At 43.1% G+C, this 15000-nt stretch overlaps 1 long non-coding RNA gene across 1 annotated transcript in view; it reads right to left on the bottom strand.

The window, feature by feature from the left end:
* The window catches only part of LOC147020640 (uncharacterized), a 44778-nt gene that overhangs the window by 29389 nt on the left and 389 nt on the right, over positions 1-15000 (bottom strand). Inside the window, exon 2 of the long non-coding RNA XR_015061909.1 lies at positions 14126-14229. This is a non-coding gene — a long non-coding RNA (uncharacterized LOC147020640). The remainder of the gene's footprint in view (positions 1-14125; positions 14230-15000) is intronic.

The raw sequence follows: 15000 nt of genomic DNA, 5'->3' as shown, positions 1-15000 counted from the left end.
GTCGCTCTACGGACCGCTTCTCCAAGACCCAGATGGGCAGACCATGAACCGCCGACTGACACTGACACTCTCACCGACCGCCCTGACCTGACGTCTTGTAGCGGCGCCTCCGTGCGCCCTTTTATTTCCCTGGCACCCCACCCCTCCCTTTGCGGCACGCGGGGGGGGGACATTCCACCAGAGTAATCGGGGCGGGAGTTGAGTTCCAACCGTCATTCCTGTTTACCAGAGAAATCGGGGCGGGAGTTGAGTTCCAACCGTCATTCCTGTTTACCAGAGAAATCGGGGCGGGAGTTGAGTTCCAACCGTCATTCTTGTTTACCAGAGAAATCGGGGTGGGAGTTGTTGTTGTTCCCCTTTTGTGTTCGTGGAGATGTTGACAGTTGCTGGCGGAGTGGTGAGGATGGCGTGGTTGTTGAGAGGCAGGTGTGGTTGTGGATGTTGTGAAGCGGCGTTGTGGTTGGTGGTTGTTGTGTGATGGCGGTTGAGACGTGGTTGGTTCAAAATAAAGATAGAACAGAAAAACGGCTATCTCAAAGCGTCGCAGCCCGAATGAATCACATAAATTCCATCTAGACAACGGATTTGGGGCTAACTACACATGTACTTAGAGATATCTCACCTCCGGGCCCTTCATGGTGTAATACGAATTTCCACAGCCGTAACAGTATTAATGATGCACCTATAGCTGTGATGGTGAAGCTAGATTGTATTTGGAACCCACTCGCGCCATCTGCCACATGAACATGTGTTTTGCACACCAATCACAACCAGGAAGCATCACAGTTGTTTTAAAGCAGTCGGGAGTTGTGTTAATTGATCTCCAGGAAAATCAAGTGCTGTGATAGAAATTTGCTCTGACAAGCCCCAATAAGGATGAAACGGGTCGGTAGCTTCACTTTTCATTTGCTTGGTAACAGTATTTGACATGACATTCTTGCACTGCTCGAGGCCCTTGTGAGTTTACAGTCATAAGGTCATCATGATGACCAAACCCGACGCAAGCAGTCCAAGCACCTATGTAAAAACTGCAAGCCAACAAGCATCCCAGACACGATTCATGATTCCTAATCCAACATGTTTTAGTTCCCTCTCCTCAGCCCCGATTCAACCCCAAATTTAAATAACAAACACTTAAATGTATTGTATTGTAAACCATGTCTTCATTTCTGCTTCTGACGACAGAACATGGACTGTTTCCAAAATGTCAGACCCAATAAAGGATTCTCCTTTAAAAAATATATATATTTATATATATATATATATATATATATATATATATATATATATATATATATATATACATATATTGTTGTGGGCCAGGGGTCGGTGGCAAGAACGACCATTAGGTGGGAAAAATTGCGTCATCTACACCAGACTCCCCGGAATTGTAGGCCGTCACTCTGGATAACTCCGAAGCCGGCGGGTCGATTAATCAACCGTGAAACGCCAATATCTCGACCGCGTGACGTTGGGTTAATTGTCTTGATCCCAATATACCTAAATAACCATGCAGTCTTGGCTACCGGGGATTCACACCCTCTGCACGTCTTTCTCGAACCGGGTCACTCTACCGACTGCAGTAGAATTCCAACTTGCAACTACCAACTCCGGCTCGGTTGCAGCCGAGCGGAAACTGCCAAAGCCATGCCGGCTAGCATTAACGGATTATCGGGGATGAAACCCCGTCTGAACTCAGACCCATACCATGCTGGACCAAATAAAGAAAGGACGGAAACGAGCTGGGAACATTTCTAATAATTTATTTACAATAAAATCAAAAGACAGAAGAGGCGAGACTTATCGCGAATATGCAATGCAGTATTTACAATGATGAAATAAACACTTAAACAATTCTACTTATAGACGGGCCCACACTCAGTCACACACACAAAAAGAAAAGAAACCCCGGAGTTTTTATTGGACCCTCCAGCCGATGAGAGAAATGAGCTGGGGGTCAGAGTTCGGAAGGGCACCTGTGGGTTGTCGAAGGTCCCAGCCGCACGTGTGGGACTCGTGGCTCGTGGCGGCAGCCGCATGGAGCAATCGGAGCTCCGGGGCAGAGATCAGGGTCACGGACGGGATCCACCAATGCTCCACGAACAGGCTGGTTCACTCACTCTCCAACCCAACCACCGTCAACCAACTTGTCACTACTCAAGCACCCCAGATCTCCCAGCGCCAATGCCAATGACAACCACCACACAACCGAGCCTGCTCGGGGATATATCTCCTCCCACACGGGGAGGGGCCTTGGCGAGAATCATCTCGCTGTTCGTCCCTCATTGGCTTACGGCCGCACCCTACCGGGGCGGAGCTGTGGCCCCTGTTTGGAGACCCCATATTTTCCACACAGCTTCGCTCACGAAGAGTAACAGGGTCAACGCTGAAAAATCCATACAAGAAGTACAAGCCGAGGACTGGAACCTCGAGGCCCCCTCTCGGCAAGTCAAGGTACGAGCAGCCAACGGGTGGTGATGGCGCGTGATGGGCAGGTTGGGTCATGCAGATGGGATGGTTGTTGGTTGTTAGATGGCTTGTTGGAGGGTTCGTTGGATGTAAAACCTAACTAAAGAAGTCACAACGCACACATTTAATCCTCCCACTAAACAAAAGGACGGGGTCCTGACTACACACGTACTTACCGGCATAACTAACTTTGGGATCTGAATGTTGAGTGCGCATGGTTTCCAGATTCGTAACAATATATATATATATATATATATATATATATATATATATATATATATATATATATATATATATATATATATATATATATATATATATATATATACCAACAATCATCAGTGGATGCCAGGATTGCATAAGCTGAAAAATATATCTCGCTTGAGGTGGCAATAAAACTTTTACTGCAATTTCCAAAGTACAAAGTGAACATTTCCACGATGCGATAAACATTGCAAGAACGACGATATATTTATGATTACTGTCAAAGAAACACGCACTGGAATTGGCTCTGGGCTTGACTTCGCAGTTGGTATCTCACGTGAAAATAAACTCAACAAACCGCGTTTCCCATCAGAGAGAAAAAAAAAACATAGAAAATGTGTTTTGGAAACTTTTTATACCCTCTGTCTCGATATTTATTTATATGTTTCCTCCTTCTCAGGCCTGTCTAGAGGATAAAGCAGGCATGTGGTTAAGAGACACTCATGATGTATGAGTGCCCAGAAAACGTTGTTGCACATTTTACGTATAGAATGTAAGTATGTTTTTTTGATAAACGAGTGTATGTTTTGGTAGGGGGAGGGGTAGGGGTGACTTTAACCATAGTGGGTGAGATAGTCACAGTGCATTACCATGCATGGATCACTTTCCAAAAGAAGCAGTGTGTCCTGGGCACGGCGACAAAACTTTGTAAAGGTTTACATCAACATGTCTCGGACAGCACAGTTTCTCTCTTAATGCTTCCTCAGTCAGAGTAAAATACGATTTGTTTGATACTTTTTGCAAAAGCTTTTTTATTATTCTTTTTTGTATACATAGTCGAGGCTTTTTGAGTACACTGAACAGGACAAAAGGAACAGTAGAGAGAGGGGGAAACAGCAACAGCAGAGTTGATGGCCAATATAGAGGGAGACTTGGTCAAACAATGGGTGTACGGTGGAATGGGGGTTGGCAGGAGAGGATACATGGGATGGACAATATGCTAACAGAAGGAAACTTTCAGGAGGGAAAACTGGGAATTTGGCAGGAGGAGGGATTGGGGTGGGGTGAGTGGGTTAACGAGGGTAGAAAAGATCATGGTTTGTGATTGGGGATGATCTGAGATGGTGGTTAACAGCTGTCGTGAATACCTGGAGGGAAGGGTGAGATTGAAGAGAATGTGGAAGTTGGTTCCACAGGTTGGGAAAAAAGAGGAACGAATGAATGGAGGTGAGCAGTGATCATGGGTTTAGGTAGTTTAAACAAAAGGGTGTTGATGGTGGACAGTATGTGCCCTGGAGAAACCTGGAGGGGACAAAGCACGGAAAGAGCAGAGAGTGCAAGATCAGAAAGGAGATGGTAGAAGACAGAGAGACCACTGACCTATCTGCGATCGCGAAATCATAGGTCCATCGAATCAGCTTCATCGCAGGAGATTCCAATAATCTTAAACGCTCTGCTTTCCATGACGTCAAGCTGAACAAGATGTAAGACAGTGGAGCCAGCCAAGAAGGAAGTACTGAGCAGTACTCCATCAAACTGTGGATGAAAGTCTTGTTGGTGGATTGGAATTAATGTGTGCCAAGGAAGGACTTTGTAAGACAGAGGACGCCCAGTACGCTGGCTTTGAAGGCCAACTTTGAAATGTGGTTTGCCCAAGAAACATCATGGCTGATAATTAATGAGACCCAAGAGTTTGAATGACTCAACGTCCTCAAGCCGATTGTTAAAAAGTACATATGAGGGTTTTCCAGATGGTCCTTTCAGAGGGAGATAGTGAGAGTGTGTGATTTGTCAGGAATGAAACACATATTCCAAGTGTTTGACCAGCTCGTGATTTTTTTTCAAGGTCTGAAGAGAGGGAAGAGGCTGCAGCCTGCCTGTTTGAAGGATGTCACAGCAGAGGATGGAGTCATCAGCAAATTGATTTTAATTTTTAAAGGATTTAATAAAGACGCCATTGGGAGAAATCCCGGTCGGAAAGTTCACTGATTGAGTGAGTCCCATGGAGTCACAGAAGTCCTTTGCTGAAATACCATGGTTGGTGAGAGAGGTACAACACCCAGCTAAGTTTCATGGTGACAATTGAAATTGCCGCATATGAAGAAGAGAGAGTTGGATGAGTGGTTAATAGTTTGTCCACATTATTTGAAAGAGAGCAAGAGAGAGAGAGAGAGAGAGAGAGAGAGAGAGAGAGAGAGAGAGAGAGAGAGAGAGGGGTATATGCAGTCATCACTGTTAGGAGGACGGTACAACACACAGACAAACAAGAGGTGAGATCGGAGGGGAAGTATCAGCCAAAGGTACTCCTGGGGATTGGGAGGTGGAAGATCAGTACCAGGACAGTGAGAAATTGAGTTATTGATGTAAAATGCAACTCAGCTGCCGGGGCGTGGTTCAGGCCTATCAAATTGGAGGAGACGATAATAACCAGGGAGAGACATTAAGGAGTTGGGGACGTCCTTCCTCCAGAATCCCTGGAGGAAGGATTCTGCTTACCAGATAATGTCTGCCCTTAAGGGCACAAGGGTAATAAAACAAAAAAACAGAGAGTTGGTGTCAAAGCCACCCAATGCTCGCCTGTTTATACATTTATAGTTTTTACAAGACTCGTCTTATAATCTTTTTTATAAAGCATAGCAGTGAAGTCTGATCGAAATAATTTTAAAGCAATATATGTATTTGTATATTGTAATCAGTAAACTACAGGGTGCCCCACAGAAAACCAGGAAATTTTGTAGAGTTTATTTAAAACAAAACAAAAACAAACTTAGATGTAGTGTAAAACAAAGATACACTTTATTTTCAAACAAAACAAAAACAAACTTAGATGTAGTGTAAAACAAAGATACACTTTATTATATGTTAGTTTATTGATATGGTGAAATATGGCAAAATAAATCTCAAATTTCCTGCTTTTCTGTGGGGCACCCTGTAGTTTACTGATTACAATATACAAATACATATATTGCTTTAAAATTATTTGGATCAGACTTCACTGCAATGCTTTATAAAAAAGATTATTAGACGAGTCTTTTAAAAACCATAAATGTATAAGCAGGCGAGCATTGGGTAGCTTTGACACTATCTTAGGTTGAAATTGAATTTTTTTTTTAATCATTTGTCGATTTCAACTTCACTACACCAATAGTATACCCCAAAGGAACCTCCATACCAAATATCAGCATCCGTGTACACATATTAAATGAATGGCAAGCTTCTAAAAAATAACTTGCACCAAAAACTTTAACGTTGATGTGCTACAAAAAAGTTAAGTTCAAAACAGGTCAAAAGTTTAAAACATTTGAAATTATTTTTTCATTTCAACTTCACTACACCAATAGTATACCCCAAAGGAACCTCCATGTCAAATATCAGCATCCTAGAACACATATTAAATGAATGGCAAGCTTATAAATAACTTGCACCAAAAACTTTAACGTTGATGTACTACAAAAAAGTTAAGTTCAAAACAGGTCAAAAATTTAAAACATTTGAAACTATTTTTTAATTTTAACTTCACTACATCAATAATATACCCCAAAGGAACCTCCATGCCAAATATCAGCATCCTAGTACACATATTAAATGAATGGCAAGCTTCTAAATAACTTGCACCAAAAACTTTAACATTTTCACGCTGACGCTCACGCCGGGGGTATCGCTATAGCTCTCTGTTCTTCGAACAGGCGAGCTAAAAACTAAACTGGTACCAGCAAAGATAGAGAGAAGCAAAAGTAAAATAATAGTTAACAAGAAGTCCTCATCTCCCAACCACACCTTATAGATGTGACATGTAGATAATAAATTAAGATGACGAAATAAATAAATATGTATGTCGTAAAGATGACGCAGTGCATATAAATAAATAGAGTGCATATTCTCATGCATTTATTGAATTAATACCATTTTCCCCCCTTCCCTTCACCAGCATCATATCGTGACGATTGGCTGTCGAGCTGAAGGTAACAAGTGTTTCTTTTTGAATCGGGCCAATCAATGGTGTGCTCCAGCCAGGTAACCAATCAGTTAGCCTGACAACTTCCTGTGGGGGACAGTTTTGAAAAGGCTTTTTGGGGAGAAGCGGCAGGTTTGAGCCGGGAAACTCGAGTAAGGTACATGTGTCGAGTTTTGAGCTGGCAATCCAGAGTGAGGAGTGTGTTCAGTTTCTCCGAGCCTATCCACAGCAGCCTTTCCAAGGAACGTTTTCAATAGCATCACTGAGGTTGTTTAGACACACCCACCCCCCGCCCCCAGTGGAGGAAGGAACCCCATCCCCTGATCTTGGTCACATCAATTGCAAGCAGCCGGACAGGCCAGATAGCCACCTCACAGCATGTCATGCTTGGGGAACCTGTTGCCTATTTGCCCCATTGAATGTAGGCAAAGGTACCTCACTCAGCTGGACCAGGCCTGAACAACCCCATTATTTGTTTTATCCACCCCCAATGTCCTTGCATATTTTCACCCTCTTTCTCCTTCTGCGTATGAACACCTCTCAAGTTAGTCTAAGTACATAAGGATCGGATAAATTAGACAAGACTGAGATCTTTATAGTTCGAAGCATGATTTCTTTCCTGAATGAGACAGCTTTTCTTATTCTTCTTCACTTTCAAATTTTGGACCTTGTTGTTTTACGGGCTTTCTGCCCTCGTTTCTTTTAAACTTTACTAAACATCATTTTTGATACCATTTTTTTTATTCTTGTGGTTGCTGGGATTGATCGCTTCTCTGTACATGAATACATTACCAGCAGGCAAGTTACGTTCTTGGCAAAGTGCAACCAAATTGAGAACTATAACGATCCCCGACTCAACCATTTGGAGTGATTCAGTTCAAACTAAAGCCTCCACACTCAGGCCATCTTAACGAGTATTAACTCTGGTGTCACCAGGTTCAAGTCTGGTACTACATGGGCGGGTTCACGTAGCAATATATACAATGCTTATGGAAAGTCTACACACCCCTTCAAAATTTTAACTTTTTGTTGCCTTATAGCCTGGAATTAAATTGCATTAAACCAGACTTTTTCCCACCTTTATTTACACATCGTAACCCACAACAACTTCCAAGTGAAAAAGCAAATTCAACAAATTTCAGAAAATCAATAAAAAATACAAAACTAGAACATCTTGGTTGGATAAGTGTCGACCCACCTTATAATAGCAATTGTAAATTATCTCAGGTGTAACCAATCACCTTCAACATCACACACCAAGTTAATTGGCCTCCACCTGTGTTAAAATGTGATTCTGATTATTTCACAATAAAATCAGCTGTTCTTGTCGGTTTCCTCGACTAAGTAGTGCATTTCACAGCAAACACTCAACCATGAGTACTAAGGAGCTTTCAAAAGACCTCCCAGATAAAGTTGTGGAAAGGCACAGGTCAGGGGACAGGTATAAAAATATTTCAAAGGCCTTGAATATCCCTTGGAGCACAGTCAAGACGATCATTAAGAAGTAGAAAGCATATGGTACCACCAAGACTGCCTAGATCAGGCCGTCCCTCCAAACTAGATGACCGTGCAAGAAGGAGACTGATGAGAGAGGCCACCAAGAGGTCAATGGAAACTTTGAAAGAACTACATGCCTTTATGGCAAAGACTGGTCACTGTGTGCATGTGACACCAATATCCCAAGCACTCCACATGTCTGGCCTGTACAGTAGGGTGGTGAGAAGGAAGCAATTACTCAAAAAAGCCCACCTTGAGTGCCATTTGATGTATGCAAAACAAACACTGCGGAGATTCTGAAGACATCTGGCAAAAGTTTTGTGGTCTGATGAAAGCAGGATGGAGCTTTTTGGCCTCAATGCAAAATGTTACGTTAGGCTTGTGTAAGAGAAAATACACAGAAACGTATAACAAGGGGAGCAGGAGACAAGAGGGGCAGCAGAGGGAAGGACATAATAGTGGGGAACAAAGACAATAGGATATCTGTGGAAGAGAGAGGGATGGGGTGGGGTACATGGGGAAAACAAGATGGTACTACAGGGGCACAAGAGGGGCAGCAGAGAGGACATAATAGTGGGGAACAAAGACAATAGGATATCTGAGGAAGAGAGAGGGATGGGGTGGGGTATACGGGGAAAACAAGATGGTACTATAGGGGCACAAGAGGGGCAGCAGAGAGAAGGACATAATAGTGGGGAACAAAGACAATAGGATATCTGTGGAAGAGAGAGGGATGGGGTGGGGTACACGGGGAAAACAAGACGGTACTACAGGGACTTTCAGGAAGGAAAACAGGTAATTTTAAGGAGGTGGGTTTTGGGTGGACTAACGAGGGTAGTAAAGATAAAGATTTTGGATGGGGAAGATATGAGATGGTGGTGAACAGCTCTTTTGAAGACCTGGAGGAAAGAGTGGGATTGAAGAGAGTGTGGGAGTTTATTCCAGAGGTGGGAAAAAAAGAGGAATGAAAGAGTGAAGGTAAGCAGTGATTCTTGATTTTTCGTAGTTTCACCAGAAGGGGGTTTTTGGCAGACCTTGAGTGCCCTGAGGAAATATAGGGGGGACAGATCACAGACAGAGCAGAGGGGGGGCAAGGTCAGAGAGGAGATAGTAGAAGACCGAATGACCATGACCTGCCTCCAGTGAGAGAATGAGAGATCCAAATATTCAGCTTCATTGCAGGAGATACCAATGACCCTAAAAGCCTTGGTTTCTACAGCATGAAGTCAAGCTTGGTGTGAGGCAGGAGCACCACCCAAGAAGGGGGGGGGTAACCTCAGGTGTGCCAAGGAAGGACTTTGTAGGATGTAGGATGCCCAGTCGGCGACTGGCTTTGGAGGCCAGGTTGGAGATGTGGCTTTCCCAGGAAAGATCATGGCAGATAGTGAAACCCAAAAGCTTGAATGAAAGGACTTCTTCACGAGGATTGTTAAGAAAAGAGATGTGGAGGTTTTCCAGGCAGTCCTTTCAGAAAGCCATGGTGAGGATGTGAGATATGTCAGGATTGAAAGACATATTCCAAGTGTTTAACCAGCATGTGATTTTTATCCAGGTCTGTAGAGAGTGAAGAGGCTGCTGCCTGCCCATCAGAGGGATGACAGATGGTACGGCAGAGAGTGGAGTCATCAGCAAATAGATGAAGAGGATTTTCCAGGGAATCTGAGAGATCATTGATGAAAACCAGAAAAAAGCACAGGGCCAATAACACTGCCTTGAAGAACTCCAGCCTGGACAGGAAGGGGAGATGAGAGATTTCCATTGAGAGTCACGTTGACTGTGATAGGAGACGAAATCCATGCGACATTAGTGGAGATTGCCTTGGATACCATAAGAAGAGAATTTGGTGAGCAGTGCGGGATGCCAGACCATATTGAAAGCTCGCACTATGTCGAGAGAGATGGCTCTCATCTCATGTTTGGCATTGAGGATCTCCATCCATTGTTGTGAAAGCAGAAGTAGCATGTCCAGGGTTGAGTGACCTGGTCTAAATCCAAATTGATGTTTGGAAATCAAGCCATTGGAGAAGAGGAAAGATTTGATGTTGGAAGCGATGATGGATTCCATGACCTTTCTGATGATTAGTAGAAGGCTGATTGGTCTGTTGTTGCAGGGATCAGTTTTTGCACCTTTTATGCAGAGCAGTGATGTTTGCTGATTTCCAAGCAGATGGCAGATCACCTTGAGAAAAAAAAAACAGAACAGAGAGAGGGCGAGAAAAAGCAGGTTTTTATAACATGATGGCTGATGCCATCTGGACCGGTTACAGAATCTGAGTCGATTTTTCACAGAAAATTCTCCACTTTGTCAGGAGAAACTTAGGACACCGAGAACTTGAACAGTTTTGTGCAGAAGAATGGGCAAATATTGCCCAATTGAGGTGTGCAAAGTTAGTGGAGACCTATCCCAACAGACTCACAACTGTAATTGCTGTCAAAGGTGCTTCCACCAAGTATTAACTCAGGGGGGTGGACACTTATCCAACCAAGATATTCTAGTTTTGTAGTTTTCAATTTATTTTCTGAAATTTGTATTATTTGTTTTTCACTTGGAAGTTGTAGTGGGTTACAATGTGTAAATAAAGGGTGAAAAAGTCTGATTTAATTGCAGGCTACAAGGTAACAAATGGTGAGAATTTTCAAAGGGGGGTGTCGACTTTCGACAAGCACTATACACATATACATGACAAGAACCAATCACGTCTCTCACCCATACCTGGAGGAAATAACCAATCAATCAGCTCTCACCTAATCAATGTACCTCAGTTGGATAAGATTTTTAAATAATCCATTATTTATGTTAACTGCTATTGGCATTGCACATGGTGATGTTTTGGTGGGAGTCTCGGTGGTGCGCCTTTCTGTCTAGGCCGTCACTGATGATTCACCAACAAGCGATGAAACTGGTCCGGGGGCTGAGGGGGGTGTGTAGCATTGGGATTATCATGCATCTACTATTTGTGGATGCCTGCAACTGTAGAGGAACCCAGGTATGGTTTGAAACAGCAAAGTGCTTTGGCTGTGTAGCTTTTATTGGTTGCTTTATGCAACTTTCTTCGGATAGAAGAGCATGGGGGTTAATTTATTTGATCATTCCAGCCACCTCGGGTATTTCATTCGGTGAGAGCTGATTGGTTATTCCGTCCATTTACAGGTGAGAGATGTGATTGGGTCTTGTATACTTATATACATACACTAGTGGGGTATACTTACACATTGGAAGCAATAACGAACCGTGCTTCCCCCATTGTCTTGGGTTGCTCACCTGCATTTATTTTTTTCATTTATTTATTATAATTTATTTATATAGCAGACCCTCCCTGTTCACGAGGTTACGTTCTTGAAAAACTCCACGTTTGGCAAAACCGCGATACATAAAGTTAAGACCTTATGGAAAAAATAAGGTTCGGGGAACCAACTCTAAAATGCATCGACTTTGTTGCCTAAACTAGTCCTGTACATTAAAAATGAAAAACATGAAAAATTGTACTGACTGATGATGATGATGATGATGATGATGATGATGATGATGATGATGATGATGATGATGATGATGATGATGATGGGCGTTGGAGGTTATTGAGATGATGTTGACATCCCTGACTTGGGGGTCGTCATGGTCATCACATCAGTGCCTCATTCTGCTTGATCCCAAGTGGTCTCTTTCACGCTCCTCATCTTTATCTTATTTCCCCCTCCTCGCTTAAAAAACAAACAAACAAACATTGTCGTTCAAAAAAAAATCATGAACTCATTCTGCTGATTATTTCCTTCCTTGGTTCATTCTTTATTTCTTCCACTCTCCATTACCTCTCATATGAACCAAGATTCCTCATAATTGAATTAATTTGATTCTTACTTTAAAAGCTTTTATTAACATTAAATGTTTAATTTGTTAGGGTTAGTCCCATCTGCCGGCATTAGTACAGGATTGAACGAAATGGGGTACATTCAAACAGCATAGCAAAACCACCCATCACTTTCAAAAACGCAATCCATTTTGAAGGACATTGTATCATGGGGCTTCCCTTGAGGTATGCAACTCAAACTGTGGCTGCCACCCTGTTCACCCACTCTGGAACTGGAACTCTCCAAGGGGGTCACACACAGTCCAGAGATTCCTGGAGTGCCAAACCATTGCGCAAACCAGAAAAACGAACACCGCTCCAGTAGCCCGACCCACTGCCAAGCTCAACCCCACAGTCCAAAACCCAAAACCCAGCTCAGAAGGAAGCTCACTGGGAAGTGGGTGAAAATGTCACCTGAAACCAGATCTGCTTTTGCTTGTTACCTCTGCCACCGAATGTGGAAGGAGGTTATGTTTTCACCCCTGTCTGTCTGTTTGTCTGCAGGATATCTCCAAATGTTGTGGATGGATTTGGATGAATCTGTCGCCTACCGGCTTGTTTCAGCTACTCTTCACCATTGAAATATAGGGCCCAAAACGATATATATCACGATATCTCAAAAAGTTGTGCACATTTTTGGACGAAACTTGGTGTACAGGTTGCGTGTGTGACAATTACGAATTGGTTAGATTTTGGTGAAGATCAGGATTCGGATACGAGAATGTTTTTTTTGCGATTCTTCACCCTTGAAATATGGGGCCCAAGACGCGAAATAGCACGATATCTCAAAAAGTTGTGGACGGATTCGTACAAAACTTGCCGCCGAGTGCCCTTCTCGTTAAAGTATGTAATCAGTGTGTTATTTATTTATTTATTTTGGATGATCCACATGCTGCTGTCTCTGAAGGACTGTTTCAAATTCACTAAAAAGGCCTCGTATCACCTCTACAAACCTGAGTCTGCATGAGTTGCATTTATAAGGCAATACTACATGACATGGAAACTTGTAATCAGGTGTTCTGCACATTCCTTGTGCAAAAAGGCACTTGGAATGAATGCTGGAACTGGAACAGTCATTCCACAATTATATGATCAATTCTGCATGTTCGGTTTTGGTTTTTTTTTATGTCAGAGTGTATACAATCACCGTGGTGTATCATACATCCACAGCGATGCATAGAAAATCGGTGTCGTAGTCGAGAACATAATAACAACTTTTGTTGGAAGAATCTTTTTTTTGGTAAAAATCGAAGACAGTATATACAGTATGTATATAAACACACATCCAAACATCACCTTGTAACTGCTGTTTATGGGGCTCTAAGCCCATGTACCACACCAGAACTTGCTGCAAAAGCCCTTGCCAGCAGCAGTTCCTGGAACCAATCCTCCCTGTTTCGGCATCCATGATGCATTTAGCCAGGTTTTTGAATTGCAGCCAGGAAAGAAGACATTACAATCGAAATGCACTTCCCATTTAGTTGCAGTCTGTGAAAGACAGAACCATCCATTGCAAAAAGCAGCGATGACTACACTGCTACCCACACCGTTAGCCAGCCATATTGGCTTTATAGAAGCCTTCTCTTTTTTTTTTTTTGCAAAGTCTCGGGCCAGCATTCATGCCCTCCCCCCCCCCCCGTGCCCCCTTCCCTCCCCACCTCCACTGCGGGAAAGGAATCAATTCACAGTCGTGTTACTGGCTAACTGTCCGTCATCAGCACAGAACACATTGCTCCTAAGAGTTGAGCTGTGCAGCCATTCCATGTGGAATTGTATCCAAATAGTATACCCATGTAGGGTTATATCAAAGTTTTGGGTTGCATGGCTCTTAACAGTTGTGATCTTGTTAGGAAGCTCTACCCGTCATGACATGCTGTAAATTAGTGGTTGTGACAACTTGAAGGCCCGTGGAATAATCTATAATGATACCTTTTCACTTGAGGGTCATGCCTTTACAAGGCGCTTGCTGAGACATAATCCTTTGTCATTCCCTTATATCCCTGCACAGCAGATTTGGGATAAGTGGACACTTCTAACCAATCCACGGCCTCTCTCAACCAGGTACACATGGTATAGCACAACATGAATCCGATTTGAGGTGATTTGCACTCCACATCGAATATACACTTAGTGTACAAAACATTAGGAACACTTACCAGCCACACAACTGTAGGAAGCAATGGAGTCAACATGGGCCAACATCCCTGTGTAATGCTTTTGACAACTTGTAGAGTCCATTCCCCAATGAATTGAGGCTGTTCTGAGGGCAAAAGGGAATGCAACTCAATATTAGGAAGATGTTCCTAATGTTTTGTACACTCAGTGTACAAAGCTCTTTCGAACCACTGACTGACTCACTGACTGATTTTAAAGATTGGTACCTTCCGGGTGATGGAGAAAGCTGAAATTTTGCGTGTTGATGGACATTAAAGCCAGGACACAGGTATAAATCACAGAATCGTCGGACAGCATCCATGAATGAAAAAGTAAATAAATGAAAATAAAATAATTGAAAAATATGCAGGTGAGTGACCGAAGACAATGGGGAAGCACGGTTTGTGTGCCCATGACCCGAGACAACACGTACATTATACAACGACCAAATACCACCCGTCGCTTTGCTGATGGGAATACTAAAGGAGGGGAGAAAATAGAGGGGGGAGAGAAAGAGAGGGGTGGGGGGGAGAAAGAGTGGGGAGAGTCAGAAGGTGAAAGGAGAAAGAGAGAGGAGGTAGGGGGAGCAAGGAGGGGTGAGGGAAGGGAAGGCAGTGAGATTGTATAGGATGGGAAGGCACACGTTCGGTGGAGCATTAATTGCGATTCATACTGTCTCATGAAAATGCTTCTGGATAGAATAACAGTGAAGATGGAAACAAAATAATGTCTGAAATCCATTTTTCAGAGACAAAATAACGTCCAGAGACAAACATCGCCCGGACATGTCAGGAATTAAGCTGTCTGGAGACAAACACTGCCTGGACATGTCCGGAGGCAAGCACCACCCAGACGCATCCAGTGCTAAGCTGTTCAG

This window comes from Eptatretus burgeri, chromosome 9 (genome assembly GCF_056783735.1).
Source record: "Eptatretus burgeri isolate ZD-2024b chromosome 9, Ebu_testis_v1, whole genome shotgun sequence".
In the NCBI taxonomy this organism is placed as follows: Eukaryota; Metazoa; Chordata; class Myxini; order Myxiniformes; family Myxinidae; genus Eptatretus; species Eptatretus burgeri.
This window is presented reverse-complemented; position numbering and strand designations above follow the sequence as displayed.